Source organism: Balaenoptera borealis (genome assembly GCF_965194805.1).
Source record: "Balaenoptera borealis genome assembly, chromosome: 1".
Classification (NCBI taxonomy): domain Eukaryota; kingdom Metazoa; phylum Chordata; class Mammalia; order Artiodactyla; family Balaenopteridae; genus Balaenoptera; species Balaenoptera borealis.
Window position 1 is genome coordinate 85,908,447 of NC_138860.1, and position 19,000 is coordinate 85,927,446.

Below are 19,000 nucleotides of genomic sequence, written 5' to 3' on the forward strand. Positions count from 1 at the left end.
GTAAATAATCCGCCTTACAATGCAGGGGACGTGGGTTCGATCCCTGATCAGGGAACTAAGATCCCACATGCCGTGGAGCAACTAAGCCTGTGTGCCACAACCACTGAGCTCGCACGCCACAACTAGAAGCCTTCGCACCACAACGAAGAGCCCACGCACCACAACAAAGACCCGACGCAGCCAAAAATAAATAACTGAATTAATAAATCTTTTTAAAGAAAAAGTGATCAGGAAAGGTTTCATGGAGCAAATTCTGAAGGAGGAACAGGATTTCTCCAGAAAGGTAAGGTGAGAAAGGGCATTTTTGTACAGGGACCAACACTTAGAGAAGGATGAATGTGTGGAATCTGTGGTGACTCTGCAGTAGCAGTATCAAGTGAGTCCTGGGGAGTGACTGGAGACCAGGCCAGGAAGGTAGACAAGGATGTGGCCTGCCCGCAGGCATAGGAACCACTGAGGGGATTACAAAGAAGAAATCTTGTCAGTTCTGTGTTTTAGATAGGTCACTGCCAAATTGTGTGGAGAAGGGATTTAAAGGTAATAGATTTAGTGATGGACTGGTTCTAGTGTCAGGTTTCCTGGTTTTGGTAACTTGGGACAAGTTTCTTAAACTCTCTTTGCTTCAGTTTACTTATTTTGTAAAATAGGAATGATGTCGTACCCACCACAAATGACTGTTGTGACGATTAAACAAGATAAAGCATGAAAAGCCCTTACTTCAGGGACTACAGCAGTGCCTAAGATATGGTTCCTGCCCCCAGGGAGCTTACAGACTATTGGGGGATATAATAAAGATAGGTAGACTGACAATTATTAGAATACAAGGATTCGGCGCTAAAATAGGGATAAGCACAAAATGCTCTGGAAGCACAGAATACACACCTAATTTGGGCAGGTGGGAGAAGAACAGTCAGGAAAATCCCTTCACAGAAAGTAGCTTCTAAGCTGAAATATGATGGAGTAGTAGGACTTAGGTAAAGGGATTAGACTGGGAAAGGTCTTCCAGGTGGAAGAAACAGTATGTGAAAAGATGCAGAGGTATTACATTCTGGAAACTTAAAATAACTGAGAGTAGCTGTAGCATAGCGTGCAAGGAATGAGGCCAGATGTCGGTGGAGGGAAGCAAGGGTTAGATCACAAAGGGCCCTTTAGACTTTATTCTGGAGGCAATGTGAAGCTGCTGAATAAAGATTTTGAGCAAGGAAGTGACATGATCAGATTGGCTCCTTAGAATATTCTTTCTGATTGCAGTGTCAGGAAGAGATTGGAGAGGGTAAAATGGATGTATTACCATTATTAATTATTATTAATGGGATGGAAAAGTTGGGAAGAGTTAAGGCTATTGTGAAGAGGAAGATGATGAATTCAATTTCAGACATAATAAGTTTAAAGTAACAAACATCTAAGTGGAGAATTCTGTACTAAGTAAACTGTTACCATGGGTTAGTTGAGTTATGAGTGAGACAGACTACGTTGCTACAGTACTGTAGGTTAGATATGACTGGGAAATAAAGAAGGTAATGATAGTGGGGATGAAGAAGAGTGAACAGATTCAAGAGATATATGAGAAGTACAATCAACAGAACTTCATGGGGGTGGGACTCGGGAAGAGACAGGACTCCAATAAAAAATTCCGAGGTTTCCGGCCTGAGTTACTGGGTAAATGATGATGCCATAATCCAGAGAGAGAATACAGCTGGAAGAGCAAGTTTAGCAAGGAAGACAATGAGTTCAGTTTTGCAGAAGAGTTGATATGAGGTGCCTATAGAACATCCGAGAGTAGATGACTAGAAAGTTACTGGATTTATGAGTCTAGAGGTTGGAGAAAAAGTCAGAATAGGAGATACAGATTCTGTAGACTTCAAGATGTACTAGTAAAGCCATGGCCGTGAAAATATATAGAGCAGAAAGACTGAAGAACTGATCCTGATGAAGGCTAACATCTGAAGGGAATAGAGAAAAGGGCCCAACAAAATAGGAGGATCAGGAAGATGTCAAGCCCAAGGACAGAGTTTAATGGAGAAACTCAATCAGTCAATAGTGTAAAATGCTATTAGAAGTTAAGTTTAAAAACAAGACTATCTCACCTATGTAATAAAAAGTGCCCCCAAATTTCAGGAAAGCAGTGTGCCAAAATCGTGAATAACTATTTGCCAGGATTATGGTTTAAGGTGTGTGTATGTGTGTGTGTGTCCACTTTCTGTACTTTTCAGGATTTTGGCAGTGAGCATGTATTTTTTTTTTTTTTTTTTTTTATAAATTTATTTATTTATTTATGGCTGTGTTGGGTCTTCGTTTCTGTGCGAGGGCTTTCTCTTGTTGCGGCGAGCGGGGGCCACTCTTCATCGCGGTGCGCGGGCCTCTCACTGTCGCGGCCTCTCCCGTTGCGGAGCACAGGCTCCAGACGCGCAGGCTCAGTAGTTGTGGCTCACGGGCCCAGTTGCTCCACGGCATGTGGGATCTTCCCAGACCAGGGCTCGAACCCGTGTGCCCTGCATTGGCAGGCAGATTCTCAACCACTGCGCCACCAGGGAAGCCCAGTGAGCATGTATTTGATCACTAGAGGTAATTTTAATTCTAAAAGCAAGAATAAAATCAGAAAATGTTTTTTTTTAATGGACTAAAAGGGGCTTCCCTGGTGGTGCAGTGGTTAAGAATCCACCTGCCAATGCAGGGGACACGGGTTCGAGCCCTGGTCCGGGAGGATCCCACATGCCACGGAGCAACTAAGCCCATGTGCCACAACTACTGAAGCCCACACACCTAGAGCCCATGCTCTGCAACAAGAGAATCCACCGCAATGAGAAGCCTGCGCGCAGCAACGAAGACCCAACGCAGCCACAAAAAAAAAAAAAAATCAACTAAAGGGTGTCCATCTGATTTGCCAGTTAGTAACCTTTTTGAAACCAGTTGCAATGGATTGGTAGAGGTAGAATCTTGCTTGTAAAACTGAGTGGTGTGTGAAGGTTTTGTTGTTTGCTGTTGTTTTAGGATGGGAATGATAGGCATGTATATTTACCAAGTGAAAGGAACAAGTAAAAGTAGAAGCTCAATAGAGAATGATGATAACCAAAAAGCAGGGTTCCAAAAAGAAACGGGGAGTTGGGGGGCAAGCAAGAGCTCAGGTGGATGTGGTTAATTAAAGAATAGTTCAGCAAACATTTATTGAGCACTTATTATGTGCCAGCCACTGTACAAGGTGAGGTGCTGAGGTTAGTCTAGTTAGCAAGTCAGCTGAGTAAGGAATTGGTCTGAAGCAGGAGGATATATACCTCATCCTGCATGAGACTCAAGGTGAAGATGTAACAAAGCGTAAACTCACAGCTGTTTGTGAATAGGGGTAGGTAATTGATGGGAGTCCTTGTCTGACAGCTTCCTTGTTCTTTGTGGAATAGGATGTGAGGTTGATACTTGAGAGGGAAGTGGGAGTTAGGGGGCTTAAGAAAAGTGGCCATAGTGTTGGAGAGAGGATGAAAGGGAGGAGGATGAAAGAGTGATGATAAAAAATACTAAGTAGGGCTTCCCTGGTGGTGCAGTGGTTAAGAATCCGCCTGCCAATGCAGGAGACACTGGTTCGAGCCCCGGTCTGGGAAGATCCCACATGCCGCGGAGCAACTAAGCCCACGTGCCACAACTACTGAGCCTGTGTGCCACAACTACTGAAGCCCCTGCACCTAGAGCCCGTGCTCCCAACAAGAGAAGCCACGACAATGAGAAGCCTGCGCACCACACAAAGAGTAGACCCCGCTCGCCGCATCCAGAGAAAAGCCTGCGTGCAGCAACGAAGACACAACACAGCCAAAAATAAAATACATTAATTAAAAAAAAAAAAAACTAAAAGAGTTAGGCAACAATGTTGAGGGTATAACAGAAACCATGAATGTGTGATCCTTGGAATGCATCATGCATTGGAATGGTATCAATCCATATATTTCTGCTGTCTTCTCTAGCAACACCCAGCTGCCTGGGTACAAGAGCAGAGAAGACACATTATTGTACAGATCCTGGATCATGATTTGTAGACAGATGAAGAGGATTGACAAGGGAACAAGGGGATTGAAGGTGCTGGTGAAAGATGGAAGCCACCCAATTCAGACTGGCAAGGTATGTTAAACTCTGGTCAAGAGAAGTCTTGATAAGGTCAAAGAGCAGATGATTTAGAAGTGAAAGTGGTAAAACTTGAAGCCCACGCAGGACATGGTGGCAGAATGATGTTGGAGTTTAAGATTTCAGAGTTGGAACTCTTCCATAGAATGACAAGGGCAATAGGAATGGGTGTTTTAAGTGGAGTAAAGGTAAAGATCATTGGAGAGTTAAAGAACTAAGGGAGTTTCCATATCCAACTGCCAGGGTAGGTGGCTCATGTGTTTGAGATTTTGTACTGTTATCTCTTATTAAACCCAACTGTATTTTTTTTTTTATAGCTACTCTATTTATTTATTTATTTATTTATTTATTTTTAGCTGTGTTGGGTCTTCGTTTCGTGCGAGGGCTTTCTCTCGTTGAGGCAAGCGGGGGCCACTCCTCATCGCGGTGCGCGGGCCTCTCACTATCGCGGCCCCTCCCGTTGCGGGGCACAGGCTCCAGACGCGCAGGCTCAGTAGTTGTGGCCCACGGGCCTAGCTGCTCCGCGGCATGTGGGATCCTCCCGGACCAGGGCCCGAACCCGTGTCCCCTGCATCGGCAGGCAGATTCTCAACCACTGCGCCACCAGGGAAGCCCTGTATTTTTTTTTATAAAAGGAAAATGAAAGTGTCTAGCTTAGTAAATGACAACAGTAACAACAAAAGAATTATGGGCTTAGAGTGTTGGGTCAGTAAATCAAGGTGTTTAAATGAATCCAGAATTGTGCAAGCCTAGGGGGGAGAAGATGAAGCCAGCTGCCAGTCCTGGTGTAGGAGTGACCAAGAATAGCAGAGAATATGAAGGAGAGTTTAGCTTGATGGGATGAACTCCAAAGCAGGAGAGGTAGCATGCAAATATCTTGGAAAAATAAGGGCCTGAACAATGACACGAGGGAACCAGGAGTATCTCTGTTCCCCCACTTTCTGATATAGGAGGGAAAAACCCTCTAGGTCTGCAAATAAAGCTGTGTTTGGGGATAACCTCAGTGTAATTTGAATGAGTGGGTTGAGGGAAATTCTCTAAAGAGGAGTTTCTGTGTGAGGCATCAGAGAAATGAGGGGACCAGGGATGAAAGTATAAGTAGGAGAGATCTGCACTTGGGGCAGGGTCCAAAGATTATAGAGATGGGAACCACTTGTGCAGTGAATTAGCCTAAGGTTCCCAACTTTGGTTCAAAAGTTGTTTGGTACCAGTCTTGACTGAAGGCCCCATAGGGCTATGGAGTCCAATCTCCTCAGGCCTCCCTCTCAGGGTTCTGAGGGGAAGATTAAGCATTCCATCTCTGAGAAGACATCCTAGGAGAAAGAGAATGGAACAGTAGCTTGAACAATGATTACAAAGAGGAACAAGTAAGCTAGACTAAAGCGAACAACTGGAGGAGGGTCCTTCATTCACACCTTTATCAAATATTTATTGAACTCCTACCAGGGCTTTGTCTTGTTCATTGCTATATCCCCAGCATCAAGTGTTTGGCACATATGGGTTCAATAAGTATTTGTTGAAGGAATAAATTGTTCACTAACTTATGTTCAGATTAATCTATAAGTATTCAGAAAACAATAAAAAGAGTTTGACCTCTTTCAACAGTCTCTGAATGGCAGCAGCAGTGGATAAGCAGGGAAATGAGACTTCTAAATGAGAGAACAATGTTGGAAGGGTACTCCCCACACAAAGCTGGGTCTCTCTTTTGGAAAACTTCTAGATGAGCCACATGACTAAGAACAGGTAAAGGCCGAGTGCTCAGAAGGTCAACCAAGCATAGCTTTTCTGTAAAACATTAACTTATGACAGGAAGAGAGCACCAAATACTGATAACCACATTGTGGTAAAGTGGCCTCTTCAGGTAAAAGAAAAGTTTTGGTATAAACGGAAGTTTAGTGACAGAGGCACTTAGTGTTTTTAGATGGACTTTTTTTGAACCTTCTTCTGACATATATTTATCATGGGTAGATAATAGAGATTAATGCAAAATATGAACTCCTAGTTATTAAATCTTTATTATTATATTTAGATTGAAAAGATTGAACTGAATAGAATTTACACAGTACAAGAACTTTTCTCAAGTTATTCATATTAACTGCTAGAGCTACATACCTATCAAGAAGCATCATTCTTGATCAAGTGCCAGCTACCTACCTACCTTACAGTCCCAAACCCAATTAGTAACATCAAACTGATACTTACGCTAAAATATTTATATTTTTAACTGCATATAAAACTCTCATGGTAGAAATTCGAACATAAGCAGACCTATGGGGGAAATATTTTTTGGGGGGGTGGGGGGCAGGTAGAGACAACTTTATCTTCTTACCCAGTCTGAATCAGGTGGATTCCTTGAACTGTCTTTCACCAGCACCTTTAATCACCCCACGTAGATACCACCTACTCAAATATACAAAGGAAAGACCTGGAATCATTCAGCGATCATGAGTCCTGGTTTGACATTAAAGTCCATGTCTGGGACTTCCCCGGTGGCGCAGTGGTTAAGAATCCGCCTGCCAATGCAGGGGACACGGGTTCGAGCCCTGGTCCGGGAAGATCCCACATGCCGCAGAGCAACTAAGCCCGTGCACCGCAACTACTAAGCATGCGCTCTAGAGCCCGCAAGCCACAACTACTGAGCCCACATGCTGCAACTACTGAAGGCTGCGTGCCTAGAGCCCGTGCTCTGCAACAAGAGAAGCCACTGCAATGAGAGGCCTGCGCACTGCAACAAAGAGTAGCCCCCGCTCCCAGCAACTAGAGAAAGCCCGTGTGCAGCAACGAAGACCCAACGCAGCCGAAAATAAATTTAAAAAAAACAACAAAACTGGTAAAGTCCATGTCTGAAGCACCTTTTATGATTAGGAAAGTCTGAATCACCCTCAGACTTCCCTCCATTGCATTTCTGAGTCATTTCCTTGTCCAGTGACCCAAATTGTGTACAGCTACATGCAAGAATTATCCAAAAGTACAGAGTTTAAAACTAAAGGAACATTTGAGATCATTGAGTTCAGTGAAACACTGGCCAAGAGATCATGCCTTTTGTCCAGTTGCACAGCCTCCATCAGGCAGCTTTTCCAATACCCAAGGCCCTCTTCTCTAGAAGCTGACTTTACAGCAAATTTGGGACTCCAGCTTAAACTTGTTTTTGTTAGGAGTAAACAAACAAAATACTTGAGTTGGAAGTTTGAGAGGAACTCAGGGCCCAGGGTAACAAGCTGGCATCCCATGGTATTCCCTTCAAGTAATTTGACCTATCACTGGTGCTCCTGTAATGGACCGAGGAGAGGACTCATGTAGGACCAGAATATTCTAACTTTCAACCTTGGGACTATTGACATTTTGGACTAGATATTTTGTTATGGGAGCTGTCCTGTGTATTTTAGGATGTTAACAGCATCTCTGTGCTCTACCCACTAGATGCTCAGTCAGGACAATCAAAAAAGTCCCCAGACATTGCCACATGTTCCCTGGGATCCCGTGGTTGGGAACCACTGTGCTGACTAAAGGAAGAGGTTCTTGTAACTCAAGCCTGGGGCTATTTAATCCTCTCAGCAGTGCCTATTCTTATTCCTACACCCTGGTGCCTGGTTTCTCGCCCTCACCTTTCCCTCTGGGGCCACCTTGCCTTCATCAGATGGGATCCTCCGACCTCTCTCTACCCTCAGTGGCCCTGAAAGTGGCACCTGGGGTGAAAATGGGAAGCAAAAGTTTCTACCCTTCCCCTCTTGCACCAAGGGGATCCCCCTGGCTGGATAGGAATTTACATAATTGGTTAAAATAAGACAACGTGTATGCAAGGCTTAGCTCTTACCTGTAACTGCTGTGAATCAAGGAGAGAGCAGGGCTTTAAGCCCCTTTCCTATCTTGAGGGTGGGCTGGGAGGGAGAGATGAGGGCATACCAAAGGAATCTGCCCTTTCTGCACAATTTCCCCTTGACTCAGCGGTCCTACTTCCCCTCCCCAGCCCACACTCATCCTCACCAGTGCCCATATTTAGACACTGCAAGCCTATGTTGTCATAGAGAGACATAAACCAGCTGGTTGCTATGAAGGTTTATACACACACACACAAACACACCCTAGGGTACGGCCCAGGCTGAGCAGTGGGGATGAATGGCAGTTCTCACTGGGACATGCATTTTTTCTTTCTCTTAATTTGCTATTGTCCTACCTCTTCTATTCTCCCCACATTTTCATGCTTCTCATTCCTGCTCCCAGATGACACTTCCCACCGACCAGTACTGTTCTTAAACATCTCTCTTGCCTCAGGAAGTCACAGTTTAAGAACAGAATTACTTAACCTTTTTGAACTTCAGTCCCTTAATCTGTAATATGAGGATAATTATAATAAAAACCTTATATGGCTTTTGCTAGAATTAAATTGGATATATGTAAAGAAACTTGTATCATGGCTGGCAAAGTACATGCTCAATAAATGGAATTTGTTCTTATGCTAAAATAAAAGCCTGCTCGGGGGCACCTGGGAACCAACCACAGGTGCCTTTGGAAATCTTGGCTTGTGTGTCCTCTCTGATAGTAGAAAAAAGCTATTGTGGGAGTGTCCCTTGTCCTGTAGAATGATGGAAGAACAGAATTGTGTGGGAAGATTGCTTTGTTCTTTGCCTTTGTTGTACTCAGCTGGAAAGCTGCTTTGGGAAGGAAAATCTGGGTATATGATCTCTTCCTTTCTGTAGTTTGAAATGAAAGCCACAGGAAAGAAAAGACACAATACATAAAATCACTGCCTGGCTGAAATGGAAGAGTATAATGGAGGCAGAGTGCTCTCTGGGCCTTTGGCTCTGGCTACCCTTCTCCAGCAGACCCCTATCCAAGAGCAGGCTGCCTGTGCTGGTGTAACAGGCTGGGGCTTATTCCTACTGTAGATTCTGTGCATGATGTCTACTGAATTTTTTTTGAAAAAAAAATAAACAAAAAAACCTGGAACTTTCTAATATCAGATAAAGGGCAGGTATTTCCAAACCTGAAAATAGGTAAGATTTCTCTTCTTCAGCTTGAATTTAGTGTACAGCTATGTTCCTGCAGGAGGTCTCAGTTCCTCCCAACACACTGAGAAAATAGAAGAAAACATTATGCACCTTGCATTTTCACCTCTGTCCTATTTCACAGAATAGATATTACTATCCTATTTTTACAGGTTAAAACAGATTTGATTGAAAAAGGAAAGATAATTTCTAAACTAAGAATTGTGGTTACATCTGGAAGGGAGTTAGGGGAATGGGATTGAAGGTGATAACCAAAGGAAAGTTAGTCTCATCTTAATGTTTTGCTTTTTTTATGAGAGTATTTATGCATTAATTATGTGATTAAAATTAAATTTTGAATTAGAAGGTAAGACTATTTTACAGATGTTTAATGAAGCTCAGAAAAGGTAATTTATCTAAGGTCATTTGGTAATTGACAGACTCCAGGGTCCATGGCTCTCCCCCCAAACAACAATGTCCTAGGTACACCCTCATGGAGAACTAGGTTTGGAGCCAAGAGGGAGTCCTGAGCGTTCCCTCTCATGGGCGGTGGGGTCATTGTACTGGGCCCAAGAGATTAGCTTGGCTTTTTTATCACTAAAGGGAGGCATAACCAAACCATGTCTGACCAACTTGATGACTACCCTGTGACTTGGCCTGTGAAGTATGACTAAATCACATAGATTTGAAGGTAGGGAATGGGTAAGGATGTAAAGCAGGTTGATAAAGGAGATTATGTGTTACACTTAAGATTTTAACTGGATGTTTCAGCTGGGGTACCAAGATATAATAGGTATGAAATTCCAAAGGGAGACACCAGACAGAAATGCAAAGGTTTAAAGGAAATTAACAAGGACCAGTTCCACAAGTCTTGAATCCTCATTTCAAGAGTATAAAAAGTGGGGATAGGGCTTCCCTGGTGGCGCAGTGGTTGGGAATCTGCCTGCCAATGCAGGGGACACGGGTTCAAGCCCTGGTCTGGGAGGATCCCACATGCCGCGGAGCAACTAGGCCCGTGAGCCACAATTACTGAGCCTGCGCGTCTGGAGCCTGTGCTCCGCAACAAGAGAGGCCGCGATAGTGAGAGGCCCGCGCACCACGATGAAGAGTGGCCCCCGCTTGCTGCAACTAGAGAAAGCCCTCGCACAGAAACAAAGACCCAACACAGCCAAAAATAAATGAATAAATAAATTTAAAAAAATTAAAAAAAAAAAGCATTAAGAAAAAAGATAACATTTAAAAAAAAAAAAAAGTGGGGATAGGGTTTACAAATGAGATTTCTTTGGAGAGAGCTACTACTGTGTTGTGATCCACATCCAATATGGAGGAGAGGGTGTGGGGAGTACTCCCCTCTTCTCAAGCCTAGAAGGAGGGGCCTTACGGGACAGCTGCATCTTGGAAGCAACTGCACTTCCTTCTGACAAAGGGTCAAATATACATGAATCCTGGGAACCAAGTATGAAGCCAGTGTAAATCCTGCTCAAGAGAACTTCCTGGACACATAGTGGGACTCTTTACAAAAGGTTCCGTGTAGAATGGACCTCTGGAAAACAGAAAGATGAGGGGGTAGTGGTGGCCATAGAAATACAATGCATCATCTCACTTAAGGGAAGCTGATATTGCCATTGAAAGGCCCAGCAGGGAAGCCTCTGATGGATCCACACAAATGCCCATGAGACAGTCAGCTTTCAACATCAGCATGAGGAGAGCATGAAGCCACCAAGAATATTCCTCCCTTTTCCTTCTGCCCCGTTCTCGGAGGTGTCAGTGTCAGCATCTAGGAAGTGGAGGAGAAGCCAACGACCACTCTTCCACAAAGGCAAGCTTGCAGGCTACACCGATCCTAGCTGTGGGGTGAAGACTCTGTTCTGCTACTTAAAGTGATCGCAAGACTGTCACCCAAAGGTGAAGAAATGTTGGGGGGGGGGGGATGCTGGAATTTTCATCCAGATCAGAGGGAAACATCTCCTACTGAAATAAATTTTTCAGTGGCAGGAGACAAAATTAAACTTTAATTTTTACTACATCCCTTCAGTTGGTACTTGTTAAACATTCCAACTATCATCTTTATATTCTCTGAGGCATTTAACTGGCACGCATGGAATGAGATTATTCCTTCCAGTTTGTAGTCCAAAGAGCCTTTGAAAGGCTAAGATCCTCTCCACCATAAAACAACTCAAAAGAAGGGAGGTTTAGGGATTTGGGGTTTGGTAAATCTGGCTGAGACCAAGGGAATTTAAAGTAGACTCTTAGAGTTAGTTGGAACCTTGAAGATCATCTAGTTCTAATTCCTCCTGAATTAATCTTTTCCAGAGCATCCCTGACAAGTGATCATTTAGTTTTTTCTTGAATAACTCCAGTGTCTTAGAATTTACTACTATCTTCACCCTCATTAAAACTCTTCGAGGGACTTCCCTGGTGGTCCAGTGGCTAAGGCTGTGCGCTCCCAATGCAGGGGACCGAGGTTCCATCCTTGGTCAGCGAACTAGACCCCGCACGCCACAACGAAGATCCCACATGCCGTAACTAAGACCCAGCACAGCCAAATAAATAATTTTTAAAAATAAAATAAAATAATACATCAATCGACCCTCATTATAAAAAACAAAACAGGGACTTCCCTGGTGGCGCAGTGGTTAAGAATCCGCCTGCCAATGCAGGGGACACGGGTTCGAGCCCTGGTCCGGGAAGATCCCACATGCTGCGGAGCATCTAAGCCCGTGTGCCACAACTACTGAGCCTGCGCTCTAGAGCCCGTGAGCCACAACTACTGAGCCTGCACGCCACAACTACTGAAGCCTGCACGCTCTAGGGCCCGTGTGCTGCAACTACTGAGGCCCGTGCGACTAGAGCCCATGCTCTGCAACGAGAAGCCACCACAATGAGAAACCCACACACTGCAACGAAGAGTAGCCCCCACTAGAGAGCAGCAGCAACTAGAGAAACCCCCCTGCCCGCCAAAAAAAAAAAAAACACTCTTCATTTGAGGACCACTTCTCTCTACATCTCATTTCACTAGTCTAAACATTCTCCCTTCCTTCAGTTATTGCTCCTTGACATGGTATGGACTCCTGGCATCTCCCTGACTATTTTCTAGATGAGCTCAAATTGTGTCAATGTACCTCTCTAAGTCTGGTCCAGATGTGACCTGAATCAAGTAGAAATAAATCATCACCTCCTGGTTGTAGACTTGGACTGTGAGAGAGCCTTAGGTCCGCTTAGATTTTCTTCAGTACTAACCCTATCACACTACTGACTCATTAAAACTAACTAAAACCTAGAGATGTAATTTTGGGGATGAGATAGGGTTGTTTTGATTTTATAAATAATATATGAATACAATTACTTTATAAAACTTGTAAATAATAGAGATTAAAATCGTCATTCAAAAAAACTACAGACAAAGGCAAAGTCTTCCTTGATCATTAACCCAAATCCTGGTCCTCTAGTTATGTATCCTTCCAGACTTTTTTCTATGTATTTACATGGATATACAGTTACATGTAAAAATATGTAGTTGTACAGGATTTTTAAAACATAAATGGTATCAGATGGTTTGTGTTATTCTACGTCTTCTTTTTTCACTTAACATGATTCAGAGACCTTTTCATATCTGCACATATAAAGCTATCTCACTCTTTGTAGCTGCTATAGTAAGGATCCCATAGTATGAATGTATCACAGTTTATCTAACCATTCTGTTGTTGGACATATAGATTGTTTCCAGTGTTTTGCTATTACAATGTTTCACAGAAAATCGAATTGAACAATTGCAGGCTCCACTGTCAGACTTCACAGAGGAGAAGTCTGAGTTACATATCCCAGGCCAAGAGGAGAAAAATTAAAATTGAGTAGTAAACCAAGTTTACTACCCCTTTCATGGCTAGTCCCCTCATTGTTGTTCCTTTTTTTTTTTTTTTTTTCAAGAGCCTCTTGGCTAGTCTTGGCCCTTTGGTCTTACATGTAAGTTTTAGGATCAACTTATCAATTTCCTTATCTGGAACTGCATTTAGTCTATACATCAGTTTGAAGGAGAACTGACATTTTTACAATTATGAGTCTTCCTATATGTGAATACGGTTTGTGTCTCTATTGGGTTTTGCTTAATGTATTTCAATAGAATTTTATAACATTCTCCATATAGTTTTACACATAGTGGTAGAGACTGCTGGTTATGCTTCCTTCCTTCTATAGTACAGAATCCTCAATTTTTAGCTGGGCACACAGACACTCACAATAATGACTGTATTCTTAGAATAAAGACTCCCTTGCAGGTAGGAGATGATGTAACTAATTTCTAGCTAACAGGATATTAACAAAAAAAGGTATGCAACTTCAGGGAAGTGTCAATAAAGAAAGCTAGATACCCTTTGCTTTCCCTTTTCTATTGTATTTCCCGCTGGTTGGAATGCAGATAAGATGGGTAAGGCTAGCTGTCTTGGACCATGAGGTAGAAAAGTATGTATGAGGATAGCAGAAGAACACAATAGAAGGAATATGAGTTCCTGATCATTATGGAACCACTATGCCAACTCTGGGTTTGTCAGAAAGGAATAAGAATGAATATTGGATAAAGCAACTAGCAATGTCTGTCACACCTTATGAAAGGCTACTGAACCCTAGTTCTATGCTAGTGTTACCTGTGGAGACTAGGGCCCGAAATTATAATCTTATAGGCAAAGATGATAGATTACAGTGTTGTGATGGCAAGGTAGGAAGATACTGATACTGAAGGCACAGTATGAAAGAGTATGGTATTCAGTAAGAAGTGTAAGAAATGTCCAACTAAGCAAGAAGTTCAATTAATGATTTTGACATAAAAACACGAGATCAACTTTTTAGTGTGTGATCAAGAATAATCTTTAGAAATTATTTATGGTCACGGGGGGAATGTTTGGGAAAAATTACCTACATTTTAGAAATAAGGCAAAAAGATGACTACATGATCTTTTAATATCATGTTAGAGCATTTTCAAATAAGTCCACCTGAGGGTCACTAGATTACCTTGGTGAATGTTATTTTATTTGATTAGCACCCAGGAGTTTTACAACCCTCAAAAATTAGAGGGGGCTTCCCTGGTGGCGCAGTGGTTGAGAATCTGCCTGCTAACACAGGGGACACGGGTTCGAGCCCTGGTCTGGGAAGATCCCACCTGCCGCGGAGCAACTAGGCCCGTGAGCCACAACTACTGAGCCTGCGCTCTAGAGCCTGTGCTCCGCAGCAAGAGAGGCCGCGATACTGAGAGGCCCACGCACCGCGATGAAGAGTGGCTCCCGCTTGCCACAACTAGAGAAAGCCCTCGCACAGAAACGAAGACCCAACACAGCCAAAAATAAATAAATAAATAAGTAAAAAGTTGGAGCCTTCCCGCCCCACCCCACCAGTCCCTTTAAAAAAAAAAAAAAAATTAGAGGATAATGTGATTGAGTATGGTATGAAGAAGCCTTAGAAATAGTTTATAAGCAAAAGATTAGCCTCAATTTAGAGAAAGAGAACAAGGTGCTCCAGTAGTTCTGGAAATTTCTATCAGTCGAGTAGAGAGTCTCCCCAAACTTGAGTTACATACAGGGCCTCAAAACAAAACAAAACAAAAACAAAAACGCTGCTTTATTAGGCTGAGGAATAAAAGGGTTGAGTAATTAAGAGAGACGGTAAGGATAAGAGCAAGAGTTTTTTTTTAAAGATTTTTTTATATTTATTTTATTTATTATTATTTATTTTTGGCTGCTTTGGGTCTTTGTGCCCAGGCATGGGCTTTCTCTAGCTGCAGTGAGCGGGAGCCACTCTTCGTTGAGGGGCACAGGCTTCTCATTGCAGCGGCTTCTCTTATTGCAAAGCACAGGCTCTAAGCGCGTGGGCTTCACTAGTTGTGGCACATGGGCTCAGTAGTTGTGGCTCGCGGGCTTAGTTGCTCCGTGGCATGTGGGATCTTCTGGGACCAGGGCTCGAACCCGTGTGCCCTGCATTGGCAGGCAGATTCTTAACCACTGCACCACCAGGGAAGCCCAAGAGCAAGAGATTTTTAATTAGGAGGGAAGGCAACATGAGATATTAAGTATGCCCAATTTCAGGCCCCAAAGAGTGGAGAACAAGACTATTAGAGTGGACTTCCCTGGCTGTCCAGTGGTTAAGACTCCACGCTTCCACTGCAGGGGGCAGGTTTGATCCTTGGTTGGAGAACTAAGATCCCATATGCCAGGACTTCCCTGGTGGCACAGTGGTTAAGAATCCACCTGCCAATGCAGGGGACATGGGTTGGATTCCTGGTCCGGGAAGATCCCACATGCCACGGAGCAACTAAGCCCGTGCTCTGTAACAAGAGAAGCCACTGCAATGAGAAGCCCGTGCACCGCAACAAAGAGTAGCCCCCCACTTGCCACAATTAGAGAGAGCCCACGTGCAGCAACTAATACCCAACGCAGCCAAAAATACATAAATAAATAAATAAATAAATAAATAAATAAATAAATAATCGATCCCACATACCTCATGGTGTGGCAAAAAAAAAAAAAAAAAGACTACTGGAGTACCTCTTAGATCCTATATTAAGACCTTTTCTTTGTCTATTTTGAAAGAAATTATGCAAATGAATTCTCTGAAACAAAGGCACATTTTAAGGAGGAAATGTGCTCACAATTTGGGGACATTTCAAAGCATTCATGCCTACAAGAAAGAATGACATAATCAAGATGTCAACAATGCTTTCTTTTCCGGTTCAGGACTGTGGCCAATATAGTTATCCTAAGAACAAGAGCCATTCTTGATATGGAGTGTGTACAAATCCAGAGGCTCCTGTGACTCTGAATAATGCTAGGGATCAGAAGACCCTCTAAGTGAAGTAAAATTCCCTGAGGACAGGACCTCCCAGACATCCTGGAAACATGCTGACTCCTTGCCTCTAAGCTGCATAGATCCTTTCCCCCACTGGTGAGAGTAGTGGCTTTCTAGGGTAGCCCATAGTAGTCTGGAAGGTGGTCTACCTGTTGATCGTGTATAATATGGATGCCTGTTTTATGATGTCACACTCCATTCTTTCATCCTCTTAGTCATCAAGCCCTGTAGACTCTGCCTCCACAGTGTCATGTTATTTTTTCCATTTCCACTACCACCACCTGAGTTCAGGTCACCACTAATTCTTTTTTTTTTTTAATATTTATTTATTTATTTGGTTGCGCCGGATCTTAGTTGCAGCAGGCGGGCTCCTTAGTTGTGGCATGCTAACTCTTAGTTGCAGCATGCATGTGGGATCTAGTTCTCTGACCAGGGATGAACCGAGGTCCCCTGCATTGGGAGTGGAGTCTTATCCACTGTGCCACCAGGGAAGTCCCTAATTCTTGCCTATCATATTGCAGTAGCCTCCTAATTTATTTACTTCCAATCCTTTCTCTCTCGATCCATTCTAAAACCAACAACTAGAGTAATGAACCTAAATAAGAGCATATATCATGGCACTCTAGTTCTCAGAGGTTCCCAACTGTCTAGAAAAGTTCTACGCTCTTCAACTGGCTTTCAAAGCCCTCAATAATATGACCCCATCCCGCTTTTCTAGCTTTTGTATATCCCATATTAGTAAACATTCAGATTTAGCCATTCAACAATGGAGTGTTTGACATGGGTCAGGCATAGCTAGAGTTACAAAGGGAAACACTGTAAGTGTCCTCATCAAGTGGACAGCCAGTGGAAAAGAATAAAACTGAAGAGTAGCCCGCGTGGAAGAAGGAAAACCAGGAGAGTATTGTTCCCTAAAAAGCACATGAAGAAAGTGTTTCAAGAAGGGAATGATTAAATACATGTTAAATACTGCTGAGAGGTCAAGTAAAATGAGGACTGCAAATTAACCACTGGAGTCTGGTCATGTGGAGGTCATTGCTGACACTGACAAGAATGGTTTCAGTGGAGTGGGGGGAATGAAAGCTTGATTGGAGTGGGTTCAAGAGAGAAAAGAAAGTAAGGAGGCTGAAGATTTTTGCTACAAAGGGGAACATCAAGAATTTAGGTTCAAAAAAAAAAAAAAAAAAGAATTTAGGTTCTAGGGACTTTCCTGGAGGTCCAGTGGTTAAGAATCTGCGCTTCCACTGCAGGGGGCACAGGTTCGATCCCTGGTCGGGGAGCTAAGGTCCCGCATGCCGTGCAGTGCGGCCAAAAAGAAAAAAAAGAATTTAGGTTCTAGGGAAGGCTTTCTAAACATGTGAGAGAGAATATCAAGTTTGTATGCTGATTGATGAAATGATTCCATAGGGAGACAGAAAGTGATGATGCAAGGGATAACTGCAAGTACTTGAGTAGGCAAAGAAGATGGGATCCAGTGCACAAGAGGTTGATCTGAGATAGCAGAGAAGGTTCAATCATTTTAAGCGCAGGAATGGCGGAAAGAATGGAAACAGAAGGAGTAAATTAGTAGATTTGGTGGTGAGAAATGAAGTTTTTCTCTTCTGATTGCTTCCATTTTCTCAGTGAAGTAAGTCAACAGCTGAGAGTGAGGAAGGGAGGAGGGAATTATGGAGGCTTAAGGATAGAAGAGATGATGTGCAACAGTCACCTTGGATCACAGGAGAGTGAGTTGATTAAGGAAATGCAATAGGATTACTGAGCACTTGAGATTTCTGGCTGTAATTAAGGTGAAACCTGCAATGCATTTCCTTTTTCAGCCTCTGAAGAAGAAAATGCTTTTGCACGTCAATTTGCTCAACCTCTCTCCCCTTGATAAAATCGCATTCTAGAAAGCAAAGCAGAAAAAGCTACCTCTTCCATAAAGTCTTCTTCCTCTAGCTCTCCTAGCCCAAAGTGAATTTTCCAACCTCTCAACTCCAATATTAAGTTGTTGATGCCTCCTATAGAGCATAAATTCTATCTCACATTATGGTTAGTTGCTGTGCAAGACTGAAAGTTCCTTAAATAGAGAAACCGTTTCTTATTCACTACAGCCACAAGATGTTTCTCTCCATCCTCTCTGCCACATATAAATCTCCATGGTTCTAGGTCTTGCCCAAATATATAATTGTGTGGTATGGATGCCCTATTTCCTTACTAAACTGATATTTTCGGGAATAGGAACCTTGCTCACCTTTCCTGCTTATGTCCCTCAAATATTTTGCTCTTGAATTTTAGCTATTATTATTTTTACAGGGCTTTTAACAAAAAGAGGTTGCTTCAATTAATGTTAATTCATACATACGGTATATACCAGGATCCTTGTCCTCAAGGGGTTGACCGCTAGCGTCAAATGTCTCAGAAGAGGTGCTGACAGAGCAAGGCTTGTATGTAAATAGCACCAGAGGGTAGAGATGGGGAATGGGAGAAAGCAAACAGGGAGACAGGAATAAAATTTAGGTGGAGCAGAACAATTTCGTTTTGTCAACTTACATAAAATGATTCTATAGGGCAGTCCATGGAGCGTCCCCATTTCCAAAGAGCTGAAGATGTACAAAATAACGACAGGTCCCCAACAGTGCCCTCTTATTTATCCATGTTATCTAAGACTGTTGTTCCCCATCCGTGTTAGAATTTACTCATTCCCTTTTCTCAAAGTCTGAGCGACTCGATGGTTAAGGCTTTGGTGTGGGGAAAAAACCTCTGGCACAAAAACAACAGCAGGGGCTCGCAAATCAGGGTTCAGGGAAGCCCAGAGAGAGCCATCATTAGCAGGCCCAGGTGAGCGCGGGGCAAGAGAGCGAGTCCACCAGCCCAAGCGCCTGAGCCGCCGTTACGTAACCGGCCGCGAGAGGTTCCGGAGAGCCGGAAGCCCCGCCCGGCCCCAGGCCCCGCCCCTGCCCTAACCCGCCGCTTAGGTGTCGTGCGCAACCCTCCGGAAGATTCCGCCCTTTTCACCATTTTAGGATACAATTTTTTTTTAAAGAGTTGCTGACGCCATTGCGTAGGACTGGCCCTAAAACCGTGATCTAGGAGC

The 19,000-nt window shown here is 43.3% G+C and overlaps 2 long non-coding RNA genes across 3 annotated transcripts in view; one reads left to right on the forward strand and one right to left on the reverse strand.

Moving 5' to 3' along the window:
• Positions 1-19,000, forward strand: part of LOC309614300 — a 276,916-nt gene that overhangs the window by 94,327 nt on the left and 163,589 nt on the right. The window lies entirely within an intron of this gene.
• On the reverse strand, positions 4,410-18,890 carry LOC309614286. Of its 2 annotated transcripts, XR_014236091.1 has the most exons (3): positions 7,922-18,890; positions 6,437-6,507; positions 4,410-5,420 (listed from the first exon to the last, which is right to left on the reverse strand). It is a non-coding gene; the product is annotated as an uncharacterized lncRNA (long non-coding RNA). The 2 variants fall into 2 exon arrangements; XR_014236092.1 differs by having other exon boundaries at positions 6,437-18,890.